Genomic DNA, 22,830 nt, shown 5'->3' with positions numbered 1-22,830 from the left:
GTCAGTATATATCACCACTATATGGTCAGTATATATCACCGCTATAAGGTCAGTATATATCACTACTATTTGGTCAGTATGTATCACTGCTGTATTCAGTATGTATCATTTAGTACATATAATTGTTACTTTATATAGTTAGTATGTGTTAGTGTCATATAACTGTGTAGTCAGTATGTATCAATGCTATGTACTTAGAATATAATACCGGTCCCCCCTCAGTATATATCACCGGTCCCCCCTCAGTATATTTCACCGGTCCCCCCTCAGTATATATCACCGGTCCCCCCTCAGTATATATCACCGGTCCCCCCTCAGTATATATCACCAGTCCCCCCTCAATATATATCACCGGTCCCCCCTCAGTATATATCACCGGTCCCCACTCAGTATATTTCACCGGTCCCCCCTCAGTATATATCACCGATCCCCCCTCAGTATATATCACCGGTCCCCCCTCAGTATATATCACCGGTCCCCCCTCAGTATATATCACCGGTCCCCCCTCAGTATATATCACCAGTCCCCCCTCAATATATATCACCGGTCCCCCCTCAGTATATATCACCGGTCCCCACTCAGTATATATCACCGGTCCCCCCTCAGTATATATCACTGATCCCTCCTCAGTATATATCACCGGTCCCCCCTCAGTATATATCACTGATCCCTCCTCAGTATATATTACCGGTCCCCCCTCAGTATATATCACCAGTCCCCCCTCAGTATATATCACCGGTCCCCCCTCAGTATATATCACTGATCCCTCCTCAGTATATATTACCGGTCCCCCCTCAGTATATATCACCGGTCCCCACTCAGTATATATCACCGGTCCCCACTCAGTATATATCACCAGTCCCCACTCAGTATATATTACCGGTCCCCCCTCAGTATATATCACTGATCCCTCCTCAGTATATATTACCGGTCCCCCCTCAGTATATATCACCAGTCCCCACTCAGTATATATTACCGGTCCCCACTCAGTGTGTATATGTATGTGTATATATATATATATATCTCACGGCTCTACACACAGTATATAGCACAGTCTAACAGCTGCACTATGAAGCCTTATGGGCAGCGCTCAGTCTCTTCCAGTGGAGGATGGGCAGACACCTGCATGACTGATACCTATAGTCCAGAAATATGGGGGGCCCTGATCATACACAAAGGCTTGTAAACCACTGATCCCTGTAATGTCTTCTGTCCTGTATACAGGGGGGCTCCGCTTCTTCTGGGCTGGGAGGCAGCTTTCTGAGACCTCGGTCTGCAATAGGGGTTCCTGCACACTGTAACGAAGCCTCAGCTGTGTGTCAGTCCCTGCACTATGAGGAGCCCAGAGGTTTTATTCCAGGATTGTTCTCTCCAGGACCCCGCAGGTTGTGTCGCTGTGTGACCCTCTGCGTTCAGTTTTTTTCATGTTATTTTTTCCTCCATTTATTTTACGTCCCTTTAAATCCCACCTGTCGGGGAGACGCACCTATAGAGGTTTGCCGGGGACTCTTCTTCATGCCGAAAGTCCTGAATTGATTTTAGGAACTGCTCTAAAGTGATGGGAAGAGATTGTAGAATAAGAACAACTATTTCATCATCCTCCTTGTGTCCCCATTGGACTTAGAGCTGAGGATATTGTCCTCTCTTACCTTCCCTCCTCAGCCATATCACCTTGTTACTGCAGAGGCTCCGCTTCTTCCCTGACAAGCAGGGATCAGACAATCTATATGCTTAGGCCTGGCTATGCAGACAATTACTGAGCATGTGTGTCCTCCAGCACTCAGCTAAACAGGTGGACGAGGAGGGAGTCTGAGCATGTGTGTCCTCCAGCACTCAGCTAAACAGGTGGACGAGGAGGGAGTCTGAGCATGTGTGTCCTCCAGCACTCAGCTAAACAGGTGGACGAGGAGGGAGTCTGAGCATGTGTGTCCTCCAGCACTCAGCTAAATAGGTGGACGGGGAGGGAGTCTGAGCATGTGTGTCCTCCAGCACTCAGCTTATTGGATAAAGGGATACAGTGACTGAGTATGTATGTCCTCCAGCACTCAGCAGAACAGGTGGACGGGGAGGGTGACTGAGCATGTGTATGTCCTCCAGCACTCAGCAGAACAGGTGGACGGGGAGGGTGACTGAGCATGTGTGTGTCCTCCAGCACTCAGCAGAGCAGGTGGACGGGGAGGGTGACTGAGCATGTGTGTCCTCCAGCACTCATCAGAACAGGTGGACGGGGAGGGTGACTGAGCATGTGTGTCCTCCAGCACTCAGCAGAACAGGTGGACGGGGAGGGTGACTAAGCATGTGTGTCCCCCAGCACTCAGCAGAACAGGTGGACGGGGAGGGTGACTGAGCATGTGTGTCCTCCAGCACTCAGCAGAACAGGTGGACGGGGAGGGTGACTGAGCATGTGTGTCCCCCAGCACTCAGCAGAACAGGTGGACGGGGAGGGTGACTGAGCATGTGTGTACTCCAGCACTCAGCTGAACAGGTGGATGGGGAGGGTGACTGAGCATGTGTGTCCTCCAGCACTCAACAGAACAGGTGGACTGGGAGGGTGACTGAGCATGTGTGTCCTCCAGCACTCAGCGGAGCAGGTGGACGGGGAGGGTGACTGAGCATGTGTGTGTCCTCCAGCACTCAGCAGAGCAGGTGGACGGGGAGGACGACTGAGCATGTGTGTCCTCCGGCACTCAGCAGAGCAGGTGGACAGGGAGGATGACTGAGCATGTGTGTCCTCCAGCACTCAGCTGAGCAGGTGGACGGGGAGGATGACTGAGCATGTGTGTCCTCCAGCACTCAGCTGAGCAGGTGAACATCATGTGGTGCCGTACTATGTAAACAAATGTTATAACTGTAGACCTCATTGCTCAAAGAACATTGCATCAAGCTGAGGAGGGTGATAGATTGATTCATTTAGTAAAAAAATGTCCCATATAACTGTATTATTGTCATGTGTAGTGCGTGGGTCATGTTGGGTGTTGTAGTCATCTATGTATAGAGTTTATCAGAACTGTATTATGTCTAGCGATTAGTTCGGATATGTTATTTGGATATAGGTCATAGTTTTGATTGGCTCCTAAGTCACCTTCATGTAGAGTTGTCTTCTCCTGGACGTCTAGTGTCCATATTTGTGTAAGGTGTGCACCCTCTGTACTGTCCTCTCATAGTCTGGTGGGTGTCAGGTGTGTTCTCTCTGTACTGTCCTCTCATAGTCTTGTGGGTGTAAGGTGTGCACCCTCTGTACTGTCCTCTCATAGTCTGGTGGGTGTAAGGTGTGCACCCTCTGTACTGTCCTCTCATAGTCTGGTGGGTGTCAGGTCTGCACCCTCTGTACTGTCCTCTCATAGTCTGGTGGGTGTCAGGTGTTCTCCTCTGTACTGTCCTCTCATAGTCTGGTGGGTGTCAGATGTGCACCCTCTGTACTGTCCTCTCATAGTCTGGTGGGTGTCAGATGTGCACCCTCTGTACTGTCCTCTCATAGTCTGGTGGGTGTCAGGTGTGTTCCCTCTGTACTGTACTCTCATAGTCTGGTGGGTGTAAGGTGTGCACCCTCTGTACTGTCCTCTCATAGTCTGGTGGGTGTCAGGTGTGCACCCTCTGTACTGTCCTCTCATAGTCTGGTGGGTGTAAGGTGTGCACCCTCTGTACTGTCCTCTCATAGTCTGGTGGGTGTCAGGTCTGCACCCTCTGTACTGTCCTCTCATAGTCTGGTGGGTGTCAGGTCTGCACCCTCTGTACTGTCCTCTCATAGTCTGGTGGGTGTCAGGTGTTCTCCTCTGTACTGTCCTCTCATAGTCTGGTGGGTGTCAGATGTGCACCCTCTGTACTGTCCTCTCATAGTCTGGTGGGTGTCAGGTGTGTTCCCTCTGTACTGTACTCTCATAGTCTGGTGGGTGTAAGGTGTGCACCCTCTGTACTGTCCTCTCATAGTCTGGTGGGTGTCAGGTGTGTTCCCTCTGTACTGTACTCTCATAGTCTGGTGGGTGTAAGGTGTGCACCCTCTGTACTGTCCTCTCATAGTCTGGTGGGTGTCAGGTGTGTTCCCTCTGTACTGTACTCTCATAGTCTGGTGGGTGTAAGGTGTGCACCCTCTGTACTGTCCTCTCTTTGTCTGGTGGGTGTAAGGTGTTCCCTCTGTACTGTTCTTTCATAGTCTGGTGGGTACAAACCAATAAATTGAGGCCAAAAACAAACAAGGTATAGACCACTGTTCGGTGCCCAAAAATACTAGAGAACCTATAGAGATGCACCAAACTGACACAGTATTATGAATAAATATAAATCTTTATTATAATCAGATAAGATAAAACATGATAAAAAATCATCAGCAGTTAGAAAGAAAACGACTCCGAACACAGATATCAGATAATGTCCAATAGGCACATGGAATGGCACATAAGTATAGGCATACAATACTCAATGAAAAGTGGACTTAAAAGCAAGACACAGTACATATATATATATATATATATATATATATATATATATATATAAAAGGATACACCTAAAGATACCTCAGTAAACCCAGTACACTAATGTAAACAAAAAGGACATATAAAGAAGTATAGCTAGTAAAGTGTCATTTGCCCAGTGCTATCGACAGTATAAATGCAGGGAGACAAGGATGTTGACGTCACCAACATGTACGCACTCCGGTGGTGCCGTGCGCATGCGCGGTCGAAAACAAGATGGCGCAGACCATTACATGCCGCGCTTACAGCGCGCACAGCTGTACCAGGTATTTAATTCATATAGAACTTGTTTGATTGGTCGATATTATGTATATAAACTTCCGTTTACCCTCCATATGACACTCCCTGAGGAAGCGAGTGAGCGAAACGACGTAGGGGTAGGCTCCTGACCTTTGTAAGTATAGCTGGGTGTCAGTTGACTAGGTGCATGGACAGTCTTATATGTTTAAATTTTTTTCAGCGACAACCGATGCTCCAACTTTTACTGAGGTGGTTTGTTTCCCCTCAGATATGTATGGTCAACATCCTTGTCTCCCTGCATTTATACTGTCGATAGCACTGGGCAAATGACACTTTACTAGCTATACTTCTTTATATGTCCTTTTTGTTTACATTAGTGTACTGGGTTTACTGAGGTATCTTTAGGTGTATCCTTTTATATATATATATATATATATATATATATATATATATATATATATATATGTACTGTGTCTTGCTTTTAAGTCCACTTTTCATTGAGTATTGTATGCCTATACTTATGTGCCATTCCATGTGCCTATTGGACATTATCTGATATCTGTGTTCGGAGTCGTTTTCTTTCTAACTGCTGATGATTTTTTATCATGTTTTATCTTATCTGATTATAATAAAGATTTATATTTATTCATAATACTGTGTCAGTTTGGTGCATCTCTATAGGTTCCATAGTCTGGTGGGTGTCAGGTGTGTTCTCTCTGTACTGTCCTCTCATAGTCTGGTGGGTGTCAGGTGTGCACCCTCTGTACTGTCCTCTCATAGTCTGGTGGGTGTCAGGTGTGTTCCCTCTGTACTGTCCTCTCATTGTCTGGTGGGTGTCAGGTGTGTTCCCTCTGTACTGTCCTCTCATTGTCTGGTGGGTGTCAGGTGTGTTCTCTCTTTACTGTCCTCTCATAGTCTGGTGGGTGTCAGGTGTTCTCCTCTGTACTGTCCTCTCATAGTCTGGTGGGTGTCAGATGTGCACCCTCTGTACTGTCCTCTCATAGTCTGGTGGGTGTCAGATGTGCACCCTCTGTACTGTCCTCTCATAGTCTTGTGGGTGTAAGGTGTGCACCCTCTGTACTGTCCTCTCATAGTCTGGTGGGTGTAAGGTGTGCACCCTCTGTACTGTCCTCTCATAGTCTGGTGGGTGTCAGGTCTGCACCCTCTGTACTGTCCTCTCATAGTCTGGTGGGTGTCAGGTGTTCTCCTCTGTACTGTCCTCTCATAGTCTGGTGGGTGTCAGATGTGCACCCTCTGTACTGTCCTCTCATAGTCTGGTGGGTGTCAGGTGTGTTCCCTCTGTACTGTACTCTCATAGTCTGGTGGGTGTAAGGTGTGCACCCTCTGTACTGTCCTCTCATAGTCTGGTGGGTGTCAGGTGTGCACCCTCTGTACTGTCCTCTCATAGTCTGGTGGGTGTAAGGTGTGCACCCTCTGTACTGTCCTCTCATAGTCTGGTGGGTGTCAGGTCTGCACCCTCTGTACTGTCCTCTCATAGTCTGGTGGGTGTCAGGTGTGTTCCCTCTGTACTGTCCTCTCATGGTCTGGTGTGCACCCTCTGTACTGTCCTCTCATTGTCTGGTGGGTGTCAGGTGTTCTCCTCTGTACTGTCCTCTCATAGTCTGGTGGGTGTCAGGTGTGCACCCTCTGTACTGTCCTCTCATAGTCTGGTGGGTGTCATTTGTGCACCCTCTGTATTGTCCTCTCGTTGTCTGGTGGGTGTCAGGTGTGTTCCCTCTGTACTGTCCTCTCGTTGTCTGGTGGGTGTCAGGTGTGCACCCTATGTACTGTCCTCTCATAGTCTGGTGGGTTTCATTTGTGCACCCTCTGTACTGTCCTCTCATTGTCTGGTGGGTGTCAGGTGTGTTCCCTTTGTACTGTCCTCTCATTGTCTCGTGGGTGTCAGGTGTGTTCCCTCTGTACTGTACTCTCATAGCCTGGTGGGTATAAGGTGTGTTCCCTCTGTACTGTCCTCTCATTGTCTGGTGGGTGCCAGGTGTGTTCCCTCTGTACTGTCCTCTCATAGTCTGGTGGGTGTAAGGTGTGCCCCCTCTTTACTGTCCTCTCATAGTCTGGTGGGTGTCAGGTGTGCACCCTCTGTACTGTCCTCTCATAGTCTGGTGGGTGTCAGGTGTGTTCCCTCTGTACTGTACTCTCATAGTCTGGTGGGTGTAAGGTGTGCACCCTCTTTACTGTCCTCTCTTTGTCTGGTGGGTGTAAGGTGTTCCCTCTGTACTGTCCTTTCATAGTCTGGTGGGTGTCAGGTGTGTTCCCTCTGTACTGTCCTCTCATTGTCTGGTGGATGTCAGGTGTGTTCCCTCTGTACTGTCCTCTCGTTGTCTGGTGGGTGTCAGGTCTGCACCCTCTGTACTGTCCTCTTATTGTCTGGTAGGTGTCAGGTGTGTTCCCTCTGTACTGTCCTCTCATTGTCTGGTGGGTATAAGGTGTGCACCCTCTGTACTGTCCTCTCATTGTTTGGTGGGTGTCAGGTGCGTTCCCTCTGCACTGTCCTCATATGTTCTGGTGGGTGTCAGGTGTGTTCCCTCTGTACTGTCCTCTCATTGTCTGGTGGGTGTCAGGTCTGCACCTTCTGTACTGTCCTCTCATTGTTTGGTAGGTGTAAGGTGTGCACCCTCTGTACTGTACTCTCATAGTCTGGTGGGTGTAAGGTGTGTTCCCTCTGTACTGTCCTCTCATAGTCTGGTGGGTGTAAGTTGTGTTCCCTCTGTATTGTACTCTCATAGTCTGGTGGGTGTAAGGTGTGTTCCCTCTCTACTGTACTCTCATAGTCTGGTGGGTGTCAGGTGTGCCCCCTCTTTACTGTCCTCTCATTGTCTGGTGGGTGTAAGGTGTGCACCCTCTGTACTGTACTCTCATAGTCTGGTGGGTGTAAGGTGTGCACCCTCTGTACTGTCCTCTCATAGTCTGGTGGGTGTCAGGTGTGCCCCCTCTCTACTGTCCTCTCATTGTCTGGTGGGTGCCAGGTGTCCTCCTCTGTACTGGACTCTCATAGTCTGGTGGGTGTAAGGTGTGTTCCCTCTGTACTGTCCTCTCTTTGTCTGCTGGGTGTCAGGTCTGCACCCTCTGTACTGTCCTCTCTTTGTCTGCTGGGTGTCAGGTGTGCACCCTCTTTACTGTCCTCTCATGATCTGGGTGTCAGGTGTGTTCCCTCTGTACTGTCCTCTCATTCTCTGGTGGGTGTCAGGTGTGCACCCTCTGTACTGTCCTCTCATAGTTTGGTGGGTGTCAGGTGTGTTCCCTCTGTACTGTCCTCTCATAGTCTGGTGGGTGTCAGGTCTGCACCCTCTGTACTGTCCTCTCATTGTCTGGTGGGTGTCACGTGTTCTCCTCTTTACTGTCCTCTCATAGTCTGGTGGGTGTCAGGTGTGCACCCTCTGTACTGTCCTCTCATAGTCTTGTGGGTGTCATTTGTGCACCCTCTGTATTGTCCTCTCGTTGTCTGGTGGGTGTCAGGTGTGTTCCCTCTGTACTGTCCTCTCGTTGTCTGGTGGGTGTCAGGTGTGCTCCCTCTGTACTGTCCTTTCATTGTCTGGTGGGTGTCAGGTGTGCACCCTATGTACTGTCCTCTCATAGTCTGGTGGGTTTCATTTGTGCACCCTCTGTACTGTCCTCTCATTGTCTGGTAGGTGTCAGGTGTGTTCCCTCTTTACTGTCCTCTCATTGTCTGGTGGGTGTCAGGTTTTCTCCTCTGTACTGTCCTCTCATTGTCTGGGTGTCAGGAGTGTTCCCTCTGTACTGAACTCTCATAGTCTGGTGGGTGTCAGGTGTGTTCCCTCTGTACTGTCCTCTCATAGTCTGGTGGGTGTCAGGTGTGTTCCCTCTGTACTGTCCTCTCATAGTCTGGTGGGAGTCAGGTGTGTTCCCTCTGTACTGTCCTCTCATTGTCTGGTGGATGTCAGGTGTTCTCCTCTGTACTGTCCTCTCATTGTCTGGTGGGTGTCAGGTGTGCACCCTCTGTACTGTCCTCTCATAGTCTGGTGGGTGTCAGGTGTGCACCCTCTGTACTGTCCTCTCATAGTCTGGTGGGTGTCAGGTGTGTTCCCTCTCTACTGTCCTCTCATTGTCTGGTGGGTGTCAGGTGTGCACCCTCTGTACTGTCCTCTCATAGTCTGGTGGGTGTCAGGTGTGTTCCCTCTGTACTGCACTCTCATAGTCTGGTGGGTGTCAGGTGTGTTCCCTCTGTACTGTCCTCTCATTGTCTGGTGGGTGTCAGGTGTTCTCCTCTGTACTGTCCTCTCATAGTCTGGTGGGAGTCAGGTGTGCACCCTCTGTACTGTCCTCTCATTGTCTGGTGGATGTCAGGTGTTCTCCTCTGTACTGTCCTCTCATTGTCTGGTGGGTGTCAGGTGTGCACCCTCTGTACTGTCCTCTCATAGTCTGGTGGGTGTCAGGTGTGTTCCCTCTGTACTGTCCTCTCATTGTCTGATGGGTGTCAGGTGTGCACCCTCTGTACTGTCCTCTCATTGTCTGATGGGTGTAAGGTGTGCACCCTCTGTACTGTCCTCTCATAGTCTGGTGGGTGTCAGGTGTGTTCCATCTGTACTGTCCTCTCATTGTCTGGTGGGTGTAAAGTGTGCACCCCCTGTACTGTCCTCTCATAGTCTGGTGGGTGTTAGGTGTGCACCCTATGTACTGTCCTCTCATTGTCTGGTGGGTGTCAGGTGTGTTCCCTCTGTACTGTCCTCTCATAGTCTGGTGGGTGTCAGGTCTGCACCCTCTGTACTGTCCTCTTATTGTCTGGTGGGTGTCAGGTGTGTTCCCTCTGTACTGTCCTCTCATAGTCTGGTGGGTGTAAGGTGTGCACCCCCTGTACTGTCCTCTCATAGTCTGGTGGGTGTAAGGTGTGCACCCTCTTTACTGTCCTCTCATTGTCTGGTGGGTGTAAGGTGTGCACCCCCTGTACTGTCCTCTCATAGTCTGGTGGGTGTAAGGTGTGTTCCCTCTGTACTGTCCTCTCATAGTCTGGTGGGTGTCAGGTCTGCACCCCCTGTACTGTCCTCTTATTGTCCGGTGGGTGTCAGGTGTGTTCCCTCTGTACTGTCCTCTCATTGTCTGGTGGGTGTAAGGTGTGCACCCCCTGTACTGTCCTCTCATTGTCTGGTGGGTGTCAGGTGTCTTTTAGTTGGATGACCCTTTACTCTCACATGAGGAACTCTATGGATCCCAGCATTAAGCAGAATTTGTCGCTCCGGTGATGTTGATTTACTGTATATTTTGGGTTTTCTTGTTGCTCTCAGTACTTTCATGTATTTTTGTTGTGGCTGACATTAGACGTGGTCCATCTGGAGCCTCCTCATCCATCTCCTGCTTTATTACAGCTGCTGAGGAGTTGAACTTCCTGGGATTATCTCATTATAAGTGATCGCAGCCTCCGGGGCCGAACTATTCGTGATATGTCCAGAGACATAATTCATATATATGAGCAAAGAAATGTCTGAGCCTCCTGCTTAATCCTTAATAGGACCTTCAGATGGGCACAATGGAGCCATATTGACTATGCCAGTCAGTGGACTCCACCCCCCGCGCCTTCACTGGTCATGTTGTGGTGTTACTAGGCCGGATCTCCCTTCTCAGGGCAAAATCATGAGGAAAGGACAACAATCTGCCTGAATAACAGTACCTTACTGTACACAAATACTTCTAACATAGTACTGATAGTACTGCCACACAGTATACACAAAACACTGCCATATAGTGCCTACATAATACTGCCACACAGTATACACATAGCACTGCCATATAGTACCTACATAATACTGCCACACAGTATACACATAGCACTGCCATATAGTACCTACATAATACTGCCACATAATGTACACATAACACTGCCATATAGTGCCTACATAATACTGCCACACAGTATACACATAACACTGCCATACAGTGCCTACATAATACCTCCACACAATGTACACATAACACTGCCATATAGTGCCTACATAATACTGCCACACAGTATACACAGAACACTGCCAAATAGTGCCTACATAACACCTTCACATAACACTGCCATATAGTGCCTACATAATACTGCCACACAATATACACATAACACTGCCATATAGTGCCTACATAATACTGCCACACAGTATACACAGAACACTGCCAAATAGTGCCTACATAACACCTTCACATAACACTGCCATATAGTGCCTACATAATACCTCCACACAACGTACACATAACACTGCCATATAGTGCCTACATAATACTGCCACACAATATACACATAACACTGCCATATAGTGCCTACATAATACTGCAACACAGTATACACATAACACTGCCATATAGTGCCTACATAATACTGCCACACAATGTACACATAACACTGCCATACAGTGCCTACATAATACTGCCACACAGTATACACATAACACTGCCAAATAGTGCCTACATAATGCCACCACACAGTGTTAAGATAACTCTGCCATATAGTGCCTATGTAATACAGCCACACAGTGTACAGTTAGCATTGCTATTAAATGCCTACATAATTCCGCCACAGTGTACACATATGCTACATGACAATTTCTAGTTGTGTGACCTAAAATCCCCGTGTTGTACTTCAGAATGGGGAGACACCCCCCCACCCCATGTGCATCCCCCCCCCCACTCCACCCCGTGTTATTGGTTTGGATTGATCATTCTCTTCTCCTGTCTCAGCCGCACTTCTCGGATGCCACCACTAGGCGGCGATCTTATCTGTGATAAAACTTTTGAAAAGGATTCTCAAACTCTGCAAACTTTTCTCTGATTGTTTTCTGATTCCACAAGTTTCCAAACATAAAGGGTAACCCCAGATTGTGCACAGCGTGCTGCTCCGGCGACCTGTCTGCGATTATCTCCAGGATATTGTGTTATTGCTGCACAGTGCCAGCCGGCTGCCCGTCAGTAACAAGCTGTTCATCTCATCACTTATCATGGCTTGTGATGTCTTCTGGTGACCTATGTGCTGCATTACTGCTGCTCCCTGAGCCCTGTCACCCAAACATCTGCCCCCACATTACAGTGTGCGTGCACCACCATAGGTGTCCTTGTCCCAAACTATAAGAAACTGTACAGTCAGTCTGATCCCTGTTATATCATGTCCCTGATGTATAGAGGAATACAGGTCACCAGGTACAAAAGACACAAAGGACATGACTACTATAATAATACTAACCATACTGCCATAACCTGGTATATACTGTGTATAATATATATGTAGAGCTGGTATAAGTTATATATCTCCTGTATATAGTGATATGGACCATGCTGGTATATCCTGGTATATACTGTATATAATATATATGTACAGCTGGTATAAGTTATATATCTCCTGTATATAGTGATATGGACCATGCTGGTATAACCTGGTATATACTGTATATAATATATATGTACAGCTGGTATAAGTTATATATCTCCTGTATATAGTGATATGGACCATGCTGGTATAACCTGGTATATACTGTATATAATATATATGTACAGCTGGTATAAGTTATATATCTCCTGTATATAGTGATATGGATCATGCTGGTATAACCTGGTATATACTGTATATAATATATATGTACAGCTGGTATAAGTTATATCTCCTGTATATAGTGATATGGACCATGCTGGTATAACCTGGTATATACTGTATATAATATATATGTACAGCTGGTATAAGTTATATATCTCCTATATATAGTGATATGGACCATGCTGGTATAACCTGGTATAAACTGTATATAATATATATGTACAGCTGGTATAAGTTATATATCTCCTGTATATAGTGATATGGACCATGCTGGTATAACCTGGTATATACTGTATATAATATATATATATATATATATGTACAGCTGGTATAAGTTATATATCTCCTGTATATAGTGATATGGGCCATGCTGGTATAACCTGGTATATACTGTATATAATATATATGTACAGCTGGTATAAGTTATATATCTCCTGTATATAGTGATATGGACCATGCTGGCATAACCTGGTATATACTGTATATAATATATATGTACAGCTGGTATAAGTTATATATCTCCTGTATATAGTGATATGGACCATGCTGGTATAACCTGGTATATACTGTATATAATATATATGTACAGCTGGTATAAGTTATATATCTCCTGTATATAGTGATATGGATCATGCTGGTATAACCTGGTATATACTGTGTATAATATATATGTACATCTGGTATAAGTTATATATCTCCTGTATATAGTGATATGGACCATGCTGGTATATACTGTATATCATATATATGTACATCTGGTATAAGTTATATATCTCCTGTATATAGTGATATGGACCATGCTGGTATAACCTGGTATATACTGTATATACTGTATATAATATATATGTACAGCTGGTATAAGTTATATCTCCTGTATATAGTGATATGGACCATGCTGGTATAACCTGGTATATACTGTATATAATATATATGTACAGCTGGTATAAGTTATATATCTCCTGTATATAGTGATATGGACCATGCTGGTATAACCTGGTATATACTGTATATAACATATATATATGTACAGCTGGTATAAGTTATATATCTCCTGTGTATAGTGATATGGACCATGCTGTTATAACCTGGTATATACTGTATATAATATATATGTACAGCTGGTATAAGTTATATATCTCCTGTATATAGTGATATGGACCATGCTGGTATAACCTGGTATATACTGTATATAATATATATGTACAGCTGGTATAAGTTATATATCTCCTGTATATAGTGATATGGACCATGCTGGTATAACCTGGGTATATACTGTATATAATATATATGTACAGCTGGTATAAGTTATATATCTCCTGTATATAGTGATATGGACCATGCTGGTATATACTGTGTATAATATATATGTACGGCTGGTATAAGTTATATATCTCCTGTATATAGTGATACGGACCATGCTGGTATAACCTGGGTATATACTGTATATAATATATATGTACAGCTGGTATAAGTTATATCTCCTGTATATAGTGATATGGACCATGCTGGTATAACCTGGTATATACTGTATATAATATATATGTACAGCTGGTATAAGTTATATATACTGTATATAATATATATGCACAGCTGGTATAAGTTATACATCTCCTGTACAGTGGGGATAAAAATTTTGGGCACCCCAGGTAAAAATGTGTATTAATGAGCATAAAGAAGCCAAGGAAAGATGGAAAAATCTCCAAAAGGCATCAAATTACAGATTAGACATTCTTATAATATGTCACCAAAAGTTACATTTTATTTCCATCATTAACACTTTCAAAATAACAGAAAACAAAAAAATGGCGTCTACTAAAGTTTGGGCCCCCTGCAGAATTTATAGCATGCACTGCCCCCTTTGCAAAGCTGAGACCTGCCAATGTTATGGATTGTTCTCAATCATCATCTGGGAAGAGAAGGTGATGTCAATCTCCAAGGTTTTAAATGCCCAGACTCATCTGACCTTGCCCCAACAATCAGCACCATGGGTTCTTCTTGTTACGCCGAGCTCCCCGGAGCGCTCACATCGTCTCTCTCTCTGCAGCGCCCCGGTCAAACCCGCTGACCGGGAGCGCTGCACTGACACTGCCGGCGGGGATGCGATTCGCATAGCGGGACGCGCCCGCTCGCGAATCGCATCCCAAGTCACTCACCTGTCCCGACCCACGGCTGTCATGTCCTGGCGCGCGCGGCTCCGCTCCTTAGGGCGCGCGCGCGCCAGCTCTCTAAGATTTAAAGGGCCAGTGCACCAATGATTGGTGCCTGGCCCAATTAGCCTAATTGGCTTCCACCTGCTCCCTGGCTATATCACCTCACTTCCCCTGCACTCCCTTGCCGGATCTTGTTGCCTTGTGCCAGTGAAAGCGTTTAGTGTTGTCCAAAGCCTGTGTTCCAGATCTCCTGCTATCCTCTTTGACTACGAACCTTGCCGCCTGCCCCGACCTTCTGCTACGTCTGACCTTGCCTCTGCCTAGTCCTTCTGTCCCACGCCTTCTCAGCAGTCAGCGAGGTTGAGCCGTTGCCGGTGGATACGACCTGGTTGCTACCGCCGCAGCAAGACCATCCCGCTTTGCGGCGGGCTCTGGTGAATACCAGTAGCATCTTAGGACCGGTCCACCGGCACGGTCCACGCCAATCCCTCGCTGACACAGAGGATCCACATCCAGCTAGCCGAATCCTAACAGTAGATCCGGCCATGGATCCCGCTGAGGTGCCGCTGCCAAGTCTCGCTGACCTATCCACGGTGGTCGCCCAGCAATCGCAGCAGATTGCCCAACAAGGACAGCAGCTGTCGCAGTTGACCGCCACGTTACAGCAACTTCTGCCACTGCTACAGCAGCAACCATCTCCTCCGCCAGCTCCTGCACCTCCTCCGCAGCCAGTGGCCGCTCCTAGCCTCCGCTTGTCCCTGCCGGACAAATTTGATGGGGACTCCCGACTCTGCCGTGGCTTCCTGTCTCAATGTTCCCTGCATATGGAGATGTTGTCGGACCAATTTCCTACAGAACGGTCTAAGGTGGCGTTCGTAGTAAGCCTTCTTTCAGGAAAGGCCTTGTCTTGGGCCACACCGCTCTGGGACCGCAATTATCCTGCCACAGCCACAGTCCAGTCCTTCTTCGCTGAAGTCCGTAGTGTCTTCGAGGAACCAGCCCGAGCTTCTTCTGCCGAGACTGCCCTGCTGAACCTGGTCCAGGGTAATTCTTCAGTAGGCGAGTACGCCATCCAATTTCGTACTCTCGCTTCCGAATTATCTTGGAATAACGAGGCTCTCTGCGCGACCTTTAAAAAAGGCCTATCCAGTAACATCAAGGATGTGCTGGCCGCACGAGAGATTCCTGCCAACCTGCAAGAACTTATCCATTTGGCCACCCGCATTGACATGCGTTTTTCTGAGAGACACCAGGAGCTCCGCCAGGAAAAAGACCTTGATCTCTGGGCACCTCTCTCACAGTATCCTTTGCAATCTACCCCTGTGCCTCCCGCCGAGGAGGCTATGCAAGTGGATCGGTCTCGCCTGACCCATGAAGAGAGGACTCGCCGTAGGGATAACAATTTATGTCTGTACTGCGCCAGTACCGAACATTTCTTGATGGATTGCCCTATTTGTCCTCCTCGTCTGGGAAACGCACGCACGGACCCAGCTCATGTGGGTGTGGCGTCTCTTGGTACAAAGTCTGCTTCTCCACATCTCACTGTGCCTGTGCGGATTTCTCCTTCTGCCAACTCCTCCTTCTCAGCCGTGGCCTGCTTGGACTCTGGTGCTTCTGGAAATTTTATTCTGGACTCTTTGGTGAACAAGTTCTGCATCCCGGTGACCCGTCTCGTCAAGCCGCTCTACATTTCTTCGGTCAACGGAGTGAAGTTGGACTGTACTGTGCGTTACCGCACAGAACCCCTCTTAATGTGCATAGGACCCCATCACGAAAAGATTGAATTGTTCGTCCTTCCCAACTGCACCTCTGAAGTCCTCCTCGGTCTGCCATGGCTTCAGCATCATTCTCCCACCCTTGACTGGACCACCGGGGAGATCAAGAATTGGGGCCCTGCTTGCCGCAAGAAATGCCTCACGTCTGCTCCCAGTCCCGTCAGGCAAGCCTCAGTGCCTTCTCCTACACCTGGTCTCCCCAAGGCCTATCGTGACTATGCTTTGCCTCATCATGGCCCCCGTCCTGGTAACACTCTGCCCCGTGCCAAGCTTCACCCTCTGCCCTCCCTCCCCATTCCCACTCCTTCTGAACTGCCTGCCTTTGTTGAGGAAACCCTACAATCGCTCCCAGTGTCCTCGTCCCACGTGAAGCAATTACTGGACAAAAAAAAGGGGGAGACCTAAGGGGGGGGGGTACTGTTACGCCAAGCGCTCTGGGTCCCTGCTCCTCCCAGGAGCGCTCGCGGCATCTCTCTCTCTGCAGCGCCCTGGTCAGACCCACTGACCGGGAGCGCTGCACTGACACTGCCGGCGGGGATGCGATTTGCATAGCGGGACGCGCCCGCTTGCGAATCGCATCCAAAGTCACTCACCTGTCCCGACCCACGGCTGTCATGTCCTGGCGCGCGCGGCTCTGCTCCTCAGGGCGCACGCACGCCAGCTCTCTAAGATTTAAAGGGCCAGTGCACCAATGATTGGTGCCTGGCCCAATTAGCCTAATTAGCTTCCACCTGCTCCCTGTCCATATTACCTCACTTCCCCTGCACTTCCTTGCCGGATCTTGTTGCCTTGTGCCAGTGAAAGCGTTTAGTGTTGTCCTAAGCCTGTGTTCCAGATCTCCTGCTATCCTCTTTGACTACGAACCTTGCCGCCTGCCCCGACCTTCTGCTACGTCTGACCTTGCCTCTGCCTAGTCCTTCTGTCCCACGCCTTCTCAGCAGTCAGCGAGGTTGAGCCGTTGCCGGTGGATACGACCTGGTTGCTACCGCCGCAGCAAGACCATCCCGCTTTGCGGCGGGCTCTGGTGAAAACCAGTAGCAACTTAGAACCGGTCTACCGACATGGTCCACGCCAATCCCTCGCTGACACAGAGGATCCACATCCAGCTAGCCGAATCCTAACACTTCTAAGCAGTTGTCTAGAAATCTGAAACTGAAAATAGTTGATGCTCACAAAGCTGGAGAAGGCTATAACGTTTTCAGATGTCAATATCCTCTGTTCGGAATTTGATTAAGAAATGACAGTCATCAGGAACAGTGGAAGTTAAAGCAAGATCTGGAAGACCAAGAAAAATATCAGACAGAGCAGCTCTCAGGATTGTGAGAAAAACAATTCTAAACCCACATTTGACTGCACAATCCCTCCAGAAAGATCTGGCAGACACTGGAGTTGTGGTACACTATTCCACTATAAAGAGATACTTGAACAAATATGGTCTTCATGGAAGAGTCATCAGAAGAAAACGTCTTCTACGTCCTCACCACAAAAATCACCGTTTGAACTTTGCAAATGAACATATAGACAAGCCTGATGCATTTTGGAAACAAGTTCTGTGGACCGATGAGGTTAAAATTGAACTTTTTTTTTGCCATAATGAGCAAAGGTACGTTTGGAGAAGAAGGGGAACAGAATTTTATGAAAATAACCTCTGTCCACCTGTTAAGCATGGGGGTGGATCAATCATGCTTTGGGGTTGTATTGCAGCCAGTGGCACAGGGAACATCTCACGAGTAGAAGGAAAAATGTATTCAGTAACATTTCTGAAAATTTGGGATGCTAACTTGATGCCATCTGTATAAAAGCTGAAGTTAAAGAGAGGATGGCTTCTACAAATGGATAATGATCCTAAACACACCTCGAAATCCACGGGGGATTACATCAAGAGGCGTAAACTGAAGGTTTTCCCATGACCTTCACAATCTCCTGACCTCAACATAATTGAAAATCTATGGATAGACCTTAAAAGAGCAGTGCGTGACAGACAGCCCAGAAATCTCAAAGAACTGGAAGACTTTTGTAAGGAAGAATGGGCAAAGATACCTCAAACAAGAACTGAAAGACTCTTGGCTGGCTACAAAAAGTGTTTACAAGCTGTGATACTTGCCAAAGGGGGCAGTACAAGATATTAACTCTGCAGGGTGCCCAAACTTTTGCAGATGCCATTTTTTTGTTTTCTGTTATTTTGAAAGTGTAAATGATAGGAATAAAATCAAACTTTTGTTGACATATTATAAGAATGTCTAATCTGTAATTTGATGCCTTTTGGAGATTTTCCATCTTTCCTTGGATTCTTTATGCACATTAATACAAATTTTTACCTGGGGTGCCCAAACTTTTGATCCCCACTGTGTATAGTGATATGGACCATGCTGGTATATACTGTATATAATATATATGTACAGCTGGTATAAGTTATATATACTGTATATAGTGATATGTACCATGCTGGTATAACCTGGGTATATACTGTATATAATATATATGTACAGCTGGTATAAGTTAGATATCTCCTGTATATAGTGATGTGGACCATGCTGGTATAACCTGGGTATATACTGTATATAATATATATGTACAGCTGGTATAAGTTATATATCTCCTGTATATAGTGATATGGACCATGCTGGTATAACCTGGTATATACTGTATATAATATATATGTACAGCTGGTATAAGTTATATATCTCCTGTATATAGTGATATGGACCATGCTGGTATAACCTGGGTATATACTGTATATAATATATATACAGCTGGTATAAGTTAAATATCTCCTGTATATAGTGATATGGACCATGCTGGTATAACCTGGTATATACTGTATATAATATATATGTACAGCTGGTATAAGTTATATATATACTGTATATAGTGATATGGACCATGCTGGTATAACCTGGTATATACTGTATATAATATATATGTACAGCTGGTATAAGTTATATATCTCCTGTATATAGTGGTATGGACCATGCTGGTATAACCTGGGTATATACTGTATATAATATATATATACAGCTGGTATAAGTTATATATCTCCTGTATATAGTGATATGGACCACGCTGGTATAACCTGGTATATACTGTATATAATATATATGTTCAGCTGGTATAAGTTATATATCTCCTGTATATAGTGATATGGGCCATGCTGGTATAACCTGGTATATACTGTATATAATATATATGTACAGCTGGTATAAGTTATATATCTCCTGTATATAGTGATATGGACCATGCTGGTATAACCTGGTATATACTGTATATAATATATATGTACAGCTGGTATAAGTTATATATATCCTGTATATAGTGATATGGACCATGCTGGTATATACTGTATATAATATATATGGCAGATATGGGTTTAATTGGTCTCAGCAGATTTGGTAAGATGTAACCATGTGATTTGCCTTTGTGATATAATCTCATATTAGAAGATGACGTCGTGGACCAGACAGACTGTAAAGTGAACCCAGCTGAACGTTACTTCTAATAAAAGTTGAGTAAATATTGTTCCTCCATTGTCTTTCTTATTCCGTATCATTTCTATTACTCATCGCTTCTCTTGTCCAGGAAGTAGAACACGGAGCAAAGACACCAGGAAGACAACGCGGGTGACGCCTGAGGCAGACGGTGAGGTCAGTCAGGACGTGGGGACTGTCAGGGAAGAGTCAGCCATCACCTGGACCATATTCACCTTCCATGGGTCGGAGGCTGAACAGGTGTATCTAAGCCATGGTGCCCCTTCTGCCACATCTAGAATAGAAGTAGTAATGTTGAACAGGTGTATCTAAGCCATGGTGCCCCTTCTGCCACATCTAGAATAGAATTATTAATGTTGAACAGGTGTATCTAAGCCATGGTGCCCCTTCTGCCACATCTAGAATAGAATTATTAATGGTTAACAGGTGTATCTAAGCCATTGTTTTCTCTCATACCCTTCTAGAACAGAACTTGTGATGCTGATTATGTGTATCTAATCGTTTGGCCTCTTCTCTGATCACTGGCATAACTAAAGCCAGTTCTAAGAGGGGCATTTCGGGTGCTCTTGATCCCTGGATGGTCCCCAGATCCAGCGGGGCCCTCAGGTCCTCAGCATATGGATACAGTACAATACTCTGGTGGATCAGATGTCCTCAGCCCTTACTCTATAGGAGCCTACAGATCATTTGAGCACTACAATTGTAAGGGGAGCACAAAGAGAAAAGTGTTATTGTGTGGAGGCACTAACAGGGCACTATTACTCAGTTGGGGGCGCTGAGAGGGGCTTTGGGGTAACAGTTTAGGCAGTTTGTAGTCATGATACCCTTATAGCAGTCACAGTGTCAGGAGGGCTTGTTCTGTCCATACAATGTCTGGCCAGGCTGCGTCAAGGACAGAGGGGGTATATTTTTACTTTATTTGGACAAAATTGCACACTTTTTGTTGCAATTTTACACATATGATGCAAAACTACATGGAACATATGTGCGATTATAAGCCTAAGGACCTCTGACAGTGTCATCAAAGGTTCTTGAACTTTGACTAGAGCACAATAGAGCCAATGAACTGCAAGTAGCTAGTCTGTATAAGGGAGAGGGGCCATGTGCAGCAGTCTGTATAAGGGAGGAGGGCCATGTGCAGCAGTCTGTATAAGGGAGGGGGGCATGTGCAGTAGTCTGTATAAGGGAGGGGGGCCATGTGCAGCAGCCTGAATAAGGGAGGGGGGCCATGTGCAGCAGTCTGTATAAGGGAGGGGGCCATGTGCAGCAGTCTGTAAAAGGGAGGGGGCCATGAGCAGCAGTCTGTATAAGGGAGGGGGGCCATGTGCAGCAGTCTGTATAAGGGAGGGGGGCCATGTGCAGCAGTCTGTATAAGGAAGGGGGGCCATGAGCAGCAGTCTGTATAAAGGAGTGGGGGCCATGAGCAGCAGTCTGTATAAGGGAGGGGGGCCATGTGCAGCAGTCTGTATAAGGGAGGGGGGCCATGTGCAGCAGTCTGTATAAGGGAGGGGGGCCATGTGCAGCAGTCTGAATAAGGGAGGGGGGCCATGTGCAGCAGTCTGTATAAGGGAGGGGGCCATGTGCAGCAGTCTGCATAAGGGAGGGGGCCATGTGCAGCAGTCTGTATAAGGGATGGGGCCATGAGCAGCATCTGTATAAGGGTGGGGGGGCCATGAGCAGCAGTCTGTATAAGGGAGGGGGCCATGAGCAGCAGTCTGTATAAGGGAGGGGGCCATGAGCAGCAGTCTGTATAAGGGAGGGGGGCCATGAGCAGGAGTGTGCATAAGGGAGGGGGCCATGTGCAGCAGTCTGAATAAGAGAGGGGGGCCATGAGCAGCCATCTGTATAAGGGAGGGGGCCATGTGCAGCAGTCTGTATAAGGGTGGGGGGCATGAGCAGCAATCTTTGTAAGGGAGGGGGGCCATGAGCAGCAGTGTGTGTAAAGGTGAGGGGCCATGAGAAGCAGTCTGTATAAAGGTGGGTGGGCATGAGCAGCAATCTGTGTAAGGGAGGGGGGCCATGAGCAGCAGTCTGTATAAGGGAGGGGGGCCATGAGCAGCCGTCTGTATAAGGGTGGGGGGGGGCATGAGCAGCAATCTGTGTAAGGGAGGGGGGGCCATGAGCAGCAGTCTGTATAAGTGAGGGGGGCATGGGCAGCAATCTGTGTAAGGGAGGGGGGCCATGAGCAGCAGTCTGTATAAGGGAGGGTGGCATGAGCAGCAATCTGTGTAAGGGTGGGGGGGCCATAAGCAGCAGTGTGTATAAGGGTAGGGGGGGCATGAGCAACAATCTGTAAAAGGGAGGGGGCCATGAGCAGCAGTCTGTATAAGGGTGTGGGGCATGAGCAGCAATCTGTATAAGGGAGGGGGGCCATGAGCAGCAGTCTGTATAAGGGAGGGGGCCAGGAGCAGCAGTCTGTATAAGGGTGGGGGGTATGAGCAGCAATCTGTGTAAGGGAGGGGGGCATGAGCAACAATCTGTGTAAGGGAGGGGGGCCATGAGCAGCAGTGTGTCTAAGTGTGGGGGGCCATGTGCAGCAGTCTGTATAAGGGAGGGGGGCCATGAGAAGCAGTCTAAGAGTGGGGGGCCAAGAGAAGAAGTCTGTGTAAGGGAGGGGGGCCATGAGCAGCAGTGTGTGTAAGGGAGGGGGGGCATGAGCAGCAGTGTGTGTAAGGGTGGAGGGCCATGAGCAGCAGTCTGTGTAAGGGTGGGGGGCCATGAGCAGCAGTCTGTATAAGAGAGGGGGGCCATGAGCAGCAGTCTGTATAAGGGAGGGGGCCATGAGCAGCAGTCTGTATAAGGGAGGGGGCCATGTGCAGCAGTCTGTATAAGGGAGGGGGCCATGTGCAGCAGTCTGTATAAGGCAGAGGGGCCATGAGCAGCAGTCTGTATAAGGGAGGGGGCTATGTGCAGCAGTCTGTATAAGGGAGGGGGGCCATGAGAAGCAGTCTGTATAAGGGATGGGGGCCATGAGAAGCAGTCTGCATAAGGGAGGGGGGCCATGAGAAGCAGTCTGTATAAGGGATGGGGGCCATGAGAAGCAGTCTGTATAAGGGAGGGGGGCCATGAGAAGCAGTTTGTATTAGGGAGGGGGGGCCATGAGCAGCAGTCTGTATAAGGGAGGGGGCCATGTGCAGCAGTCTGTATAAGGGAGGGGGGGCATGAGCAGCAGTC

This window comes from Hyla sarda, chromosome 8 (assembly GCF_029499605.1).
Source record: "Hyla sarda isolate aHylSar1 chromosome 8, aHylSar1.hap1, whole genome shotgun sequence".
NCBI classification, from domain to species: Eukaryota; Metazoa; Chordata; class Amphibia; order Anura; family Hylidae; genus Hyla; species Hyla sarda.
The sequence above is the reverse complement of the archived record's forward strand: the minus strand, read 5'-3'. Positions refer to the sequence as shown.